Source organism: Balearica regulorum, chromosome W (genome assembly GCF_011004875.1).
Source record: "Balearica regulorum gibbericeps isolate bBalReg1 chromosome W, bBalReg1.pri, whole genome shotgun sequence".
Classification (NCBI taxonomy): domain Eukaryota; kingdom Metazoa; phylum Chordata; class Aves; order Gruiformes; family Gruidae; genus Balearica; species Balearica regulorum.
The window spans coordinates 20,818,507-20,830,682 of record NC_046219.1 but is presented as its reverse complement, the minus strand read 5'-3'; the positions used below and the strand labels follow the sequence as shown (position 1 = coordinate 20,830,682).

Here is a 12,176-nt window from a genome sequence, read left to right as displayed (position 1 = left end):
GGAACCAGGGAGTCTCTGTTGGTGCGGTATTGCCGCCGGTGCACAGTTGTAGTAGCAATCGGCACCTGTTGCTCTTCAACCCTCAGCAACCCTACAACAGAAGGGTCCTCCGAGAGACCAGGCAAACTAGACAATGGTTCAATTTCCTCCGCTTCTAAGGCAGCTATTCCAAAAGCCCACCTGTAACCTTTTGGGTCTTTGAAATACCCTTTCCGGAGGTAGTCTATGCCCAGGATGCATGGAGCCTCTGGCCCAGTCACAATGGGGTGCTTTTGCCACTCATTCCCAGTTAGACTTACTTCAGCCTCCAACAGAGTCAACTGTTGGGATCCCCCCGTCACACCAGAAATAGATATCGGTTCCACCCCTTCATAGTTCGATGGCATTAGGGTACACTGTGCACCAGTGTCCACTAGGGCCTTGTACTCTTGTGGGTTCGATGTGCCAGGCCATCGGATCCACACAGTCCAATAAACCCGATTGTCCCTTTCCTCCACCTGGCTGGAGGCAGGGCCCCTCTAATCCTGCTCGTCATAGTCACTACTCACCTCTTGCAGAAAGGACTTAGAAGTCCCTTCAAGAGGATCAGAAGTGCGATCTGGCCTTTCACTTGGTCTGGGGGGCTGCCCGGTGGAAACTGGAGCAGCATTCTTTCTGGAGGAGTCCCTTTGTACAGCTGTCTTGCCTTGTAGCTCATGTACGCGTGCCCGCAGGGTTGAGGTGGGCTTCCCATCCCATTTCCTCATGTCTTCTCCATGGTCACGCAGATAAAACCACAGGATACCTCGTCGTGTGTATGCTCTATATCCCCTCTCTGGAGCAGAAAAACGCTTACTCCTGACAGCTGAAATGCGGGTCTGTACAGGTGGGGAGTAAGATATATCCTCTTTGAGTTGCCGGACATCCTGGGACAGTTTCTCCACAGCCGAGACGAGGGAGGAAGAAAGGCTCTCTTCATACTGAGTCAGCCAGCCACTTTGTCCACCGTGAGTGCCTCTTCACTCTTCCAGTCAATTACTGCCAGTGAGTTGGCGTACGATGATGGTGCACTTCGCACAAATTTTCACCACATGGGTCGGGTACACTGGACTTCATCGGGGTCTGTGGGCAACTGTGCATTGTCCGGATCATAAGAAACCATTTCCCGCACAGCTAATTCCCTCAGGTACTGGATACCTCTCTCCATGGTGGTCCACTTGCCTGGCCGACATACGACATCTTCGCAGAAAGGATACCTTTCCCTCACACTTGACAGGAGTCGCCTCCAGAGGCTAAGGGCCTGTGCCTTCTTCCCAATTGCTTTGTCAATGCCCCCTTTCCCTAGACAAGGATCCTAGCTGCTTGGCCTCCCTGCCCTCCAGTTCCAGGCTACTGGCCCTGTTATCCCAGCATCAGAGCAGCCAGGTAATGATGTGCTCCCCTGGAAGGCGGCTGAAATCTTTCCGCATATCTCGCAGCTCACTCAGGGACAGGGATCGAGTGATCACTTCTGGTTCTGGCTCTTCTTCTTGTTCTCGTGATGGCCCCGGTTCATCATCATCTTTCACTAAGCGAACCGAATTCCTTGTGTATTTCTTTTTGTGTATAGGGGCAACTGATACTGGTGTGGGTTGATCTTTTGGCTCGACTACAGTGCCTGTTGCGGGGGTTTGGGCAGCTGCAGTGCCTGTTGCGGGGGCCTGGGCATCTGCAGTGCCTGTGGGTCTGCTCTCTCCCTCTGGATGGTGCTATCAAGCAGTGTTTGATAGATTGTGGCCAGGGCCCAGCACAGCGCAGTAAGTTGTGTCTCCTTAGAATCCCCACAGCATTTTCCTTTCAAATATTCTACCATTTTATCAGGGTCTTGCAATTGTTCAGGAGTGATGCTCCAAACCATTGGGGGTGAAAGGGTCTCTAGATATCCGCCCATACTCTCCCACATGCCATGCCAGCCCTGACCATTCAGCCTTGGGGAAGATCCCTGGGTGGTACTCTTGAAAAAATTTTTGCTAACCCTGAACAGGACTTGGAAAGCATGCAGGAGACCTAGCAACAGGAATATACTGGCCTGAATATTCCAAGGGTATTCAAAATTCTCAAAAATTGTTGTAACCAACCAAAAGGGAAAAGGGGAGGGGAAAGAGTGGGAGAAGGTATCCCCCCCTGTCTTCCCCATAGATTGGGTCCAATTATTAATCAATTCTGAAAGATATTGACCGAGGTACAGGCCTGACCAAAATGCTACATACACATACCAGCTCAGACCCATGACTGTCAATGATATCTTATCATAAGTCATTATCACACAATACAACGAGATGAGAACACAAACCCCTCTCCCAGAGGGGATAAACAGCACCCCAGGGATTACATAGAGTAAACACGGGTTTACAAACCAGAGCCATGTGACCAAACAGAACATCATTATGACCAGCGACTGTTTCAATAACATTAGAAATGCTTATAACAACTTTGTTTTAACACACTTGGGTCAGACTTGTCGTTATCACAACCCCTTGAGCCCCACGTTGGGCGCCAAAAAGGACTGACATGGTTTAGCCCCAGCCGGTAGCTAAGTGCCACGCGCCGCTCGCTCACCCCTCCCCCGGCGGGATGGGGAGGAGAACGGAAAAACAAAGGCAAAGCCTCGAGGGTTGGGATAAGGGCAGTTTACTGGGACAGCAAGGGAGAGGGAAACAATCAGAAACAGTGCTGATAACAGATAGTAACAATGGGTGATAACAGAGAACGATTTACCGATCCCACGACCTACGACTGGACGCTCGACCCGTCCCGGAGCCAGCCGACACGCCGAACCCGCCCCTGCCCGACTAGCCCCGTTTTATGGTGAGCATGATGTCACATGATATGGAATAGCCCTTGGCCAGCTTGGCTCACCTGTCCTGGCTCCTTGTGAAATTAACTCTATCCTTGCTAGAACCAGGACAGACACCCTCCACTAGACAAGGTCACCTAAAGGTTGCAAACCAACCTGGCCTTGAACACTTCTAGGAACGTGGCTGCCACAGCCTCTCTGGGCAACCTGTTCCAGGGCTCCGTCACCCTCAAAGTGAAGAAGTTTTTCCTCATATTCAGATGGAACTTCCTATGATCCAGTTTGTGCCCATTGCCCCTTGTCCTGTCGCTGGGCACCATAGAGAAGAGTCTGGTCCCATCCTCTGGACATCCGCCCTTTAGATATTGATAAGCGTTGGTGAGATCCCCTCTCAGTCTTCCCTTCTCCAGGTTTAACAGACCCAGCTCTCCCAGACTTTCCTCGTATGAGAGATGCTCCAGTCCCCTCATCATCCTTGTAGCCCTCCGCTGGACTCTCTCCAGTAGTTCCCTGTCTTTCTTGAACTGGGGAGCCCAGAACTGGACACAATATTCCAGATGTGGCCTCACCAGGGCAGACTAGAGGGGGAGGATAACCTCCCTCGACCTGCTGGCCACGCTCTTCTTAATGCACCCCAGGATACCATTGGCCTTCTTGGCCATGAGGGCACATGGCTGGCTCATGGATAACTTCTTGTCCAGCAGGGCTCCCAGGTCCTTCTCTGCAGTGCTGCTTCCCAGCAGGTCAACCCCTAACCTGTACTGGTGCTTGGGGTTATTCCTCCCTAGGTGCAGGACCCTACACTTACTCTTGCTAAATTTCATATGGTTCCTCTCCGCCCAATTCTCTAGTCTGTCCAGGTCTCGCTGAATGGCAGCGCAGCCTTCTGGTGTATCAGCCACTCCTCCCAGTTTAGTATCATCACCAAACTTGCTGAGGGTACACTCTGTCCCCTCGTCCAGGTCACTGATGAATCACCTCCCTCGACCTGCTGGTCACAATTCCTTTGTTGCAGCCCAGGATATGATTGGCTTTCTGGGCTGCAAGCGCACACTGCCGGCTCATGTTGAGCTTCTCGTCCAGCAACACCCTCAAGTACTTCTCCTCAGGGTTAGTCTCAATCCGTTCCCCACCCAGCCTGTAGCTGTGCTTGGGATTGCGCTGACCCACATGCAGGACCTTGCACTTGGCCTTGTTGAACTTCATGCGGTTCGCACGGGACCACCTCTCCAGCCTGTCAAGGTCCCTCTGGATGGCATCCCTTCCCTCCAGCGCGTCGACCCCACCACACAGCTTGGTGTCATCGGCAAACTTGCTGAGGGTGCACTCGATCCCACTGTCCATGTCGCTGACAAAGATGTTAAACAGCGCTGGTCCCAATAGCGACCCCTGAGGAACGCCACTCATCACTGGTCTCCACTTGGACATGGAGCCGTTGACCATAACTCTTTGAGGGCAACCATCCAGCCAATTCCTTATTCACCGAGTGGTCCATCCATCGAATCCATGTCTCTCCTATTTAGACACAAGGGTGTTGTCTGGGACAGTGTCAAATGCTTTGCACAAGTCCAGGCAGATGACGTCAGCTGCTCTTCCCTTATCCACCGACGCTGTAACCCCATCATAGAATGCCACCAAATTTGTCAGGCACGATTTGTCCTTAGTGAAGCCATGTTGGCTGTCACCAATCACCTCCTTATTTTCCATGTGCCTGAGCATAGTTTCCAGGAGGATCTGCTCCATGATCTTGCCAGGCACGGAGGTGAGACTGACCGGTCTATAGTTCCCTGGGTCTTCCTTTTTTCCCTTCTTAAAAATGGGGGTTATGTTTCCCCCTTTTCCAGTCAGCGGGAACTTCGCCAGACTGCCAGGACTTCTCAAATATGATGGCGAGTGGCTTAGCAACTTCATCTGCCAGTTCCCTCAGGACCTGCAGATGCCTCTCATCAGGTCCCATGGACTTGTGCACCTTCAGGTTCCTTAGATATTCTCGAACCTAATCTTCTCTTGCAGTGGGCGGTTCTGCATTCTCCCAGTCCCTGCCTTTGCCTTCTGTGCCCTGGGCAGTGTGGCTAGAGCACTTGCCAGTGAAGACTGAGGCAAAAAATTCGTTGAGTACCTCAGCCTTCTCCATATCCCGGGTAACCAGGTCACCCGTTTCCTTTCGAAGAGGGCCCACATTTTCCCTCATCTTCCTTTTATCACTGATGTACCTATAGAAGCTTTTCTTGTTGCCCTTGAGGTCCCTGGCCAGATTTAATTCTATGAGGGCTTTAGCTTTCCTAAACTCATCCTTGACTGCTTGGACTGCTTCTCTGTACTCCTCCCAGGCTACCTGCCCTTGCTTCCACCCTCTGTAGGCTTCCTTTTTTTGTTTTGACTTTGTCCAGGAGCTCCTTGTTCATCCATGCAGGCCTCCTGGCCTTTTTGCCTGACTTTTTCTTTGGTAGGATGCATTGCTCCTGAACTTGGAGGAGGTGATCCTTGAATACTAGCCAGCTCCCTGGGGCCTCTCTTCCTTCCAGGACTTTGTCCCATGGTATTCTACCAAGCAGATCCCTGAAGAGGCCAAAGTCTGCTCTCCTGAAGTCCAGGGCAGTGAGCTTGCTGTGCGCCCTACTCGCTGCCCTGAGGATCTTGAACTCCACCATTTCATGGTCACTTCAGCCAAGGCTGCCCTTGAGCTTCACATTCAAGGTCCAGCATGGCACCTCTCCTCGTTGGGTCCTCTGTCACTTGGAGAAGGAAGTTATCATCACTGCATTCCAGGACCTTCCTGGATTGCTTGTGCCCTGCTGTGTTGTCCCTCCAACAGATATCGGAGTTGTTGAAGCCCGCTTGGTCTTCCTGGTCGGGTGGCCTGTAGCAGACCCCCACTACGGTGTCCCCTGTCCCTGCCCTCCCTTTAATCCTGACCCAGAAGCTCTCGATGGGCTCCTCATCCATCCCCAGGTGGAGCTCCATGCACTCCAGCTGGTCATTGACATAGAGGGTGACGCTCTCTCCTCGTCTCCCTTGCCTGTCCTTCCTAAAGAGCCTGTATCTTTCCATCCCAGCACTCCAGTCATAGGAGCCATCCCACCACATCTCTGTGACGCCAATAAGATCACAGCCCTGCAGGCGTGCACACATCTCCAACTCCTCTTGTTTATTCCCCATGCTATGTGAGTTTGCATAGAGGCATTTAAGTTGGGCCCCTGATGAAGCTGACTTGCTGGCTGGAATTCCTTTGAGGTATTTAACCAGTGTTTCCCTGTTGGCTCCTATTACCTCAGGAGCCACTGGTTCATCTCCATAAGACTCCAAGTGTACTGCAGTGTATCCAGCACATCTCCGAGCAACAGGCTGAGGGCCCTCGCTAGCTCCTCGTCCCTCTAACCTTGGTGTGTCATCCCACAGCTTGTCGCAGGCATGCCTGATATTATCCCCCTCCCCCCTTCAAGCCTAGTTTAAAGCTCTGTCAATGAGCCCCACAAGCTCCTGGGCAAAGATCCTCTTGCCCCTTTGAGAAAGGTGAACCCCATCTGACTCCAGCAAGCCTGGTGCTGTGTAGGCCATCCCACTGTCAAAAACCCCAAAATTGTGGCAGTGACACCAGCCACAGAGCCATGTATTAATAGAGTGGGTCCGTCTATTCCTCCCAATGTCGCTGCCCACAACTGGAAGGAGAGAGGAAAAAATAACCTGTGTACCAGATTCCCTCACCAGCCATCCCAAGGCCCTGAAGTCTCTTTTGATCACTTTTGGACTATGCATTGCGGCTTCGTTGCCACACACATGGAAGAGCAGCAATGGGTAATAGTTGAGGGCCGTACCAAGCTAAAAAGTTTCCTAGCGATGTCCTTAACCCAGGCCCCAGGGAGTCAGCAGACTTTCCTAAGAGGAGGATCTGTCCGGCATATTGGATCCTCTGTTCCTCTCAAAAGGGAATCACCTACAACTATACCCCACCTTTTCTTCCTCGTGGAGGTGGTCGTGATACAGAGGGTAGGCCTTTCTGACCTTGGCAACACCTCTGGCGTAGATGGACTGTTATCCATTCATTGACTGGCCTTCCACATCCAGAGCCTCATACCTGTTGTACAGAAGCACCTGGGAGGGCGAGGTGGGCAAGGAGGAGAAGGTTCACCGGTCACCCCAAGCATGGACTTACCTCCATTCATTCCTTTCCTTTAAGACACTGCCTTCATCCTAGCAGGAGGAGGATACAGGGTCCCTTTGATCTTGAGTTTTGTCTGGTGTCTGTCACTGTTTCTGTCTCAGAGAGGGCAGAGCATGGCTCCACCAGTCTATCTCTTTCTCAGCCTCCCTGATGCTCCTTAACCGTTCTACTTCCTCTTGTAGCTCTGCCACCAGGCTGAGGAGATCATTCACCTGGTCACATCTCACACAGCCATTCTCACTACTGCCATCCATTCCCGGTGACAGACTTTGGCACTCCCTGCAGCCTGAGACCTGGATGGCTGGATGTTTTAGTGGGAGGTCTGTCTGGGTTGCCACATCCATTCTGATGAGTGCAGAGGACAGGGCTTTCTGCTGGGTGGATACCATAGCTAAGCTCTTTCTGAGAGGATGATGACCACCAATTGAACTCACCTCTTGAGCTGGTAGGGTGACTATGCCCACCCTTCCTGCACACCTGTCTGCACAAACTGCTGCACAAACTGCCTCGCCACGCTCTGGTTGACGCACCACGCTCTGTTTGCCATGCCACGCTCTGTTTGCCGCACAAACTGCTGCGCCGTGCTCTGGCTGACACACCACGCTCTGTTTGTCACATAAACTGCCGCGCCACGCTCTATTTGCCCACTCCTGGTCGCCAGCGCTCCCTAGGCTGCTTTTTATAGGCGTTTTTAAGTTGCTAAAAGTATATGCCCAGGATTCATCAAAAATATTTTCCATAGTAAAAACAGACCGTACTTTTCAATTTAAAAAATTGTTTGCAATTTCATAGAATCATAGAATGGTTTGGGTTGGAAGGGACCTCAAAGATCATCTGGTTCCAAACCCCCTGCCACGGGCAGGGACACCCTCCACTAGACCAGGTTGCCCAAAGCCTCATCCAACCCGGCCTTAAACACTTCCAGGGATGGGGCCTCCACAACCTCTCTGGGCAACCTGTTCCACTGCCTCACCACCCTCACAGTGAAGAATTTCTTTCTAACATCTAATCTAAATCGACCCTCCTTCAGCTTAAACCCATTACCCCTTGTCCTGTCACTACACTCCCTCATAAACAGTCCCTCTCCATCTTTCCTGTAGGCCCCCTTCAGGTACTGGTAAGCTGCAATTAGATCTCCCCCGAGCCTTCTTTTCTCCAGGCTGAAGAATCCCAACTCTCTCAGCCTGTCCTCATAGGAGAGGTGCTCCAGCCCTCTGATCAGCTTCGTGGCCCTCCTCTGGACTCTCTCCAACAGCTCCGTGTGGATGTGTGACCATCCAGCCAATTCCTTATCCACTGAGCGGTCCATCCATTGAATCCACGTCTCTCCAATTTAGAGACAAGGATGTCATGCGGGGACAGTGTCAAATGCCTTGCACAAGTCCAGGTAGACGATGTCAGTTGCCCTTCCCTTGTCCACCAACACTGTAACTCCATCATAGAAGGCCAGGTTTTGAGGTTTGCTTTAATTTTTGACAGTCCTGGGGACTCTCACTGCATTATATTAAATACAACATGTATAGTATGGGATATAATGTGTGCAGGACAAGTTGCCTAAGACTCGACTTAAATAGACCACCAGTATTAATGAGTGTCCTGGGTTCAGCTAGGATAGAGTTAATTTTCACCAGAAGCTGGGATGGGACACAGCCAGGACAGGTGACCGAAACTAGCCAAAGGGGGTATTCCATACCATGTAACATCATGCTCAGTATAAAAGGGGGGCTAGTCGGGGAGGGGCGGTGTGGCTTCAGGACAGGTCTGAGCATGTGGTCTGAGTTGTACTGTTGTTGGGTGAGAAACTGCATTGTGTATCACCAGTTTTGTATATTCTGTTATCAGTACTGTTGTTGATTGTTTCCCTCTCCCTTTGCTGTCCCAGTAAACTGTCCTTATCCCAACCCGTGAGGCTTTGCCTTCTTTGTCTTTCCCATTCTCCTCCCCATCCCACCGGGAGAGGGGTGGGTCAGCGAGTGGTCGCGTGGTGCTCAGCTGCCAGCTGGGGCTAAACCACGACAGTCCTTTTTTTGCACCCAGCGTGGGACTCAAAGGGTTGAGATAACAACAAATTAAGCAGCCACTAGTCACAATGGTGTTTTGTTTGATCACATGGCTGTGGTATCTAAACCCTTACTTGCTGTATGCACTCCTTGCGATGCTGTTTATCATCTCTGGGAGAGGGGCACGGATTCTCATTTTGCTGTACTGTGCGATATCAACTTAGGATATGATAACATCCATGGTCATGAGCTTAAGGTGGTATTTGTATGGGGCTTTGCTGTTATGCCCGTACCTTGGATGACATCTTTTTGAATTGATTAATAATCGCACGCAATCTATGGGAAAGACGGGGGGTGGGGTGGGGTGGGGTACTTTCTCCCACTCTTTCACCTCCCCTTTTCTGTTCAGGCTAGTCACAGCAGCTTTTGAGAATTTTGAGTATCCTTGGGATGTTCAAGCCATCATGTTCCTATTATTATGTCTCCTGGATGTGTTTCAAATCTTGTTCAGGGTTACAAAACAGTGTTTTAAGAATATCACCCAGAGATCTTCCCCGAGGCTGAATAGTCAGGGCTGGCATGGCATGTGGGAGAATATGGGCGGGTATCTAGAGAACTTCTCACCCCCGATGCTTTGGAGCTTCATTCCCGAACAACTCCAGGACCCTGATGAAGTGATAGAATATTTGAAAGGAAAATGCCGTGGCTGTTCCAAGGAGGCACAACTTAGTGCACTGTGCTGGGCCCTGGCCACTATCTACCAAGCACTGCTCATTAGTAGGCAGCGCCATCAGGGGGAAGAGAGGGAAAACAGACCAACCGGCATGGCAGCTAGCCCAACCCCCACGAGAGGCACGGTGGCTAGCCCAAACCCCACAGCAGGCACTAGTGGCTATTCAAACCCCGGCGAAAGACACTGTGGCTACTCAAACCCTCGTGACAGGCACTGCAGGTGAACTAAAAAACCAATCCATACTGGTATCAGTCGCCCCTATACAAAAGAAAAAATACACAACGAAATTAGTTCGCTTAGTGAGGGATGATGATGAACCGGGATCATCAGGAGAACAGGAAGAATGCCTAAATGTGAAACTCGGTCGCCGTAAGGTAAAATTTACAGGGATTGATGGGATCGTAAAGGAATGCCCCACAGCAAAAATTGCCTTGTGGCTCCCAGGCGAGAGGAAATTGACCCGCACTGAAGTACTGGTCGGTGCTGCAAACACCAACATATTGGGATTTGATGTGTTGTGTGGCAGAGTGTGGAAACTCCCCGATGGGTCAGTCTGGAGTTTCGCCGGACGAGGTGATGGAGAAATAGCATGGCTTGAAGAGAATGACCCTAAAGCTATAAACTTGCTAGAGATGTCTATACCTCTACCCCCATCGAGAATTACTAATGTAAAGCAGTACCCCCTGCCAGCAGCCGCACATTCGGGCATTGACGGGGTGGTAACAGATTTAGAAAAAAGAGGTATTATCACTCGCACACACTCCCTCTATAATTCTCCCGTCTGGCCAGTAAAAAAGCCAAATGGGCAGTGGCGGCTTACAATTGATTATAGGCGATTGAATGCCAATACTGCACCTTTAACGGCAGCCGTACCAAACATTGCAGAATTAGTAACCCAAATTCAGGGAGCATCGCACCCATAGATGGCAACTTTAGATGTCAAAGATATGTTCTTTATGATCCCACTCCAGGAATATGATAAAGCCCAATTCGCTTTTACCTGGAAAGGGGTACAGTACACCTTTAATAGGCTGCCTCAGGGATATAAACACTCCCCCACCATTGCTCACAATGCTTTGGTGAAGGTTTTATCAGAAATTCCCAGCCCACAGGGTATCACGATATATCAATATATTGATGACATACTGATAGGAGGAGAAAACTCAGAGGAAGTCAGGCATACCATGGAAGGTATACAAGAAAAATTGATGACTTTGGGACTAGACATTCCCCCATCCAAGTGTCAGGGACCTGCCCAGGAGGTTAAGTTCCTGGGAGTTTGGTGGATTAAAGGACCCGCCTCTATTCCCCCCGACACCCTGGAAAAAATAGAGCATGGGCAGAATCCATCTAGCATAAAGGAGTTACAGCAAGTTCTGGGAACCTTAGGCTATTGGCACAACCATATCCCTGGTTTTTCTATTATTGCCCGTCCCTTATACAATCTGCTCAGGAAAGGTAAATCATGGGAATGGACTAAACAGCACGAGACCGCGTTAGAATTGTTAATAAGAGAACTGCGGCTATTTCAACAGCTAGGCCCCTTACACCCGACTGACCCTATCCACGTAGAGTGGGGATTCAGTGAACATGGTTCCCATTGTAACCTATGGCAAAAGGGACCAGAAGGGCCAGAGAGACCGCTAGAGTTTAGCTCCCATTCTTTCAATGACACCGAAATGAGATATTCAGACCTTGAAAAAGGCTTGCTATCCTTAGTGCGAGCAGTGAAAAAAGTGGAACAGATAAGAAAAGGACAGAGTGTGATCATTCGGGGACCTTTCCGTCTTCCGGATATAGTTCGGAAGGGTACGGCACCACCTGCAGGCATTGCCCAGAAGCCTACAGTCCGTAAATGGTACGCCTACCTGGAAAGTATCAATGACATCATGCCTATTACGGAAGGCAGCATTAAAGTATCTAAATTGCGGAAAGATATAGACAGCACATTGTTATTCCAAACTCCACCAGGTAAACCATCTCCAATGCAGGAGGCACCTCCTCTGAAGGAAGGCAGTGACCTTAAAGGGGTATGGTTCACTGATGCATCATCTTACAGGCAAAACAATGAGTGGAATTATAAGGCCGTGGCACTGGAAGTGGCCACGGGGGAAAAGTTAAGCGAAACAGGTAAAGGAAGTGCACAAGTAGGGGAGCTTAGGGCAGTCCTACTAGCCGCCCGACATGGTGCCAGCCATATCTATACCGACTCATGTGCTGTTTTTAAAGGAGCCACAGAGTGGGTAGGCCACTGGGCAGTCAATGACTGGCAGGTAAACAGAGTCCCAGTCTGGCAAACTGACAGCTGGAAACAATTGCTAGAAATAGGAGAACAAAGGCTGCTGCATATCGGATGGGTGAAAGGACATGATGGATCAGCTTCTATCGCTGCCCAGTTCAATCAACAAGTTGATAGCAGTTACAAGTAGTAACTGCCTGTTCACAATGTCGTCTGTGACTTAAAGA

General features: G+C 50.5%; 1 long non-coding RNA gene across 2 annotated transcripts in view; it reads left to right on the top strand.

The window, feature by feature from the left end:
- The window catches only part of LOC142599221 (uncharacterized), a 706,610-nt gene that overhangs the window by 310,307 nt on the left and 384,127 nt on the right, over positions 1 to 12,176 (top strand). The gene's annotated exons all lie outside the window — the stretch shown is intronic.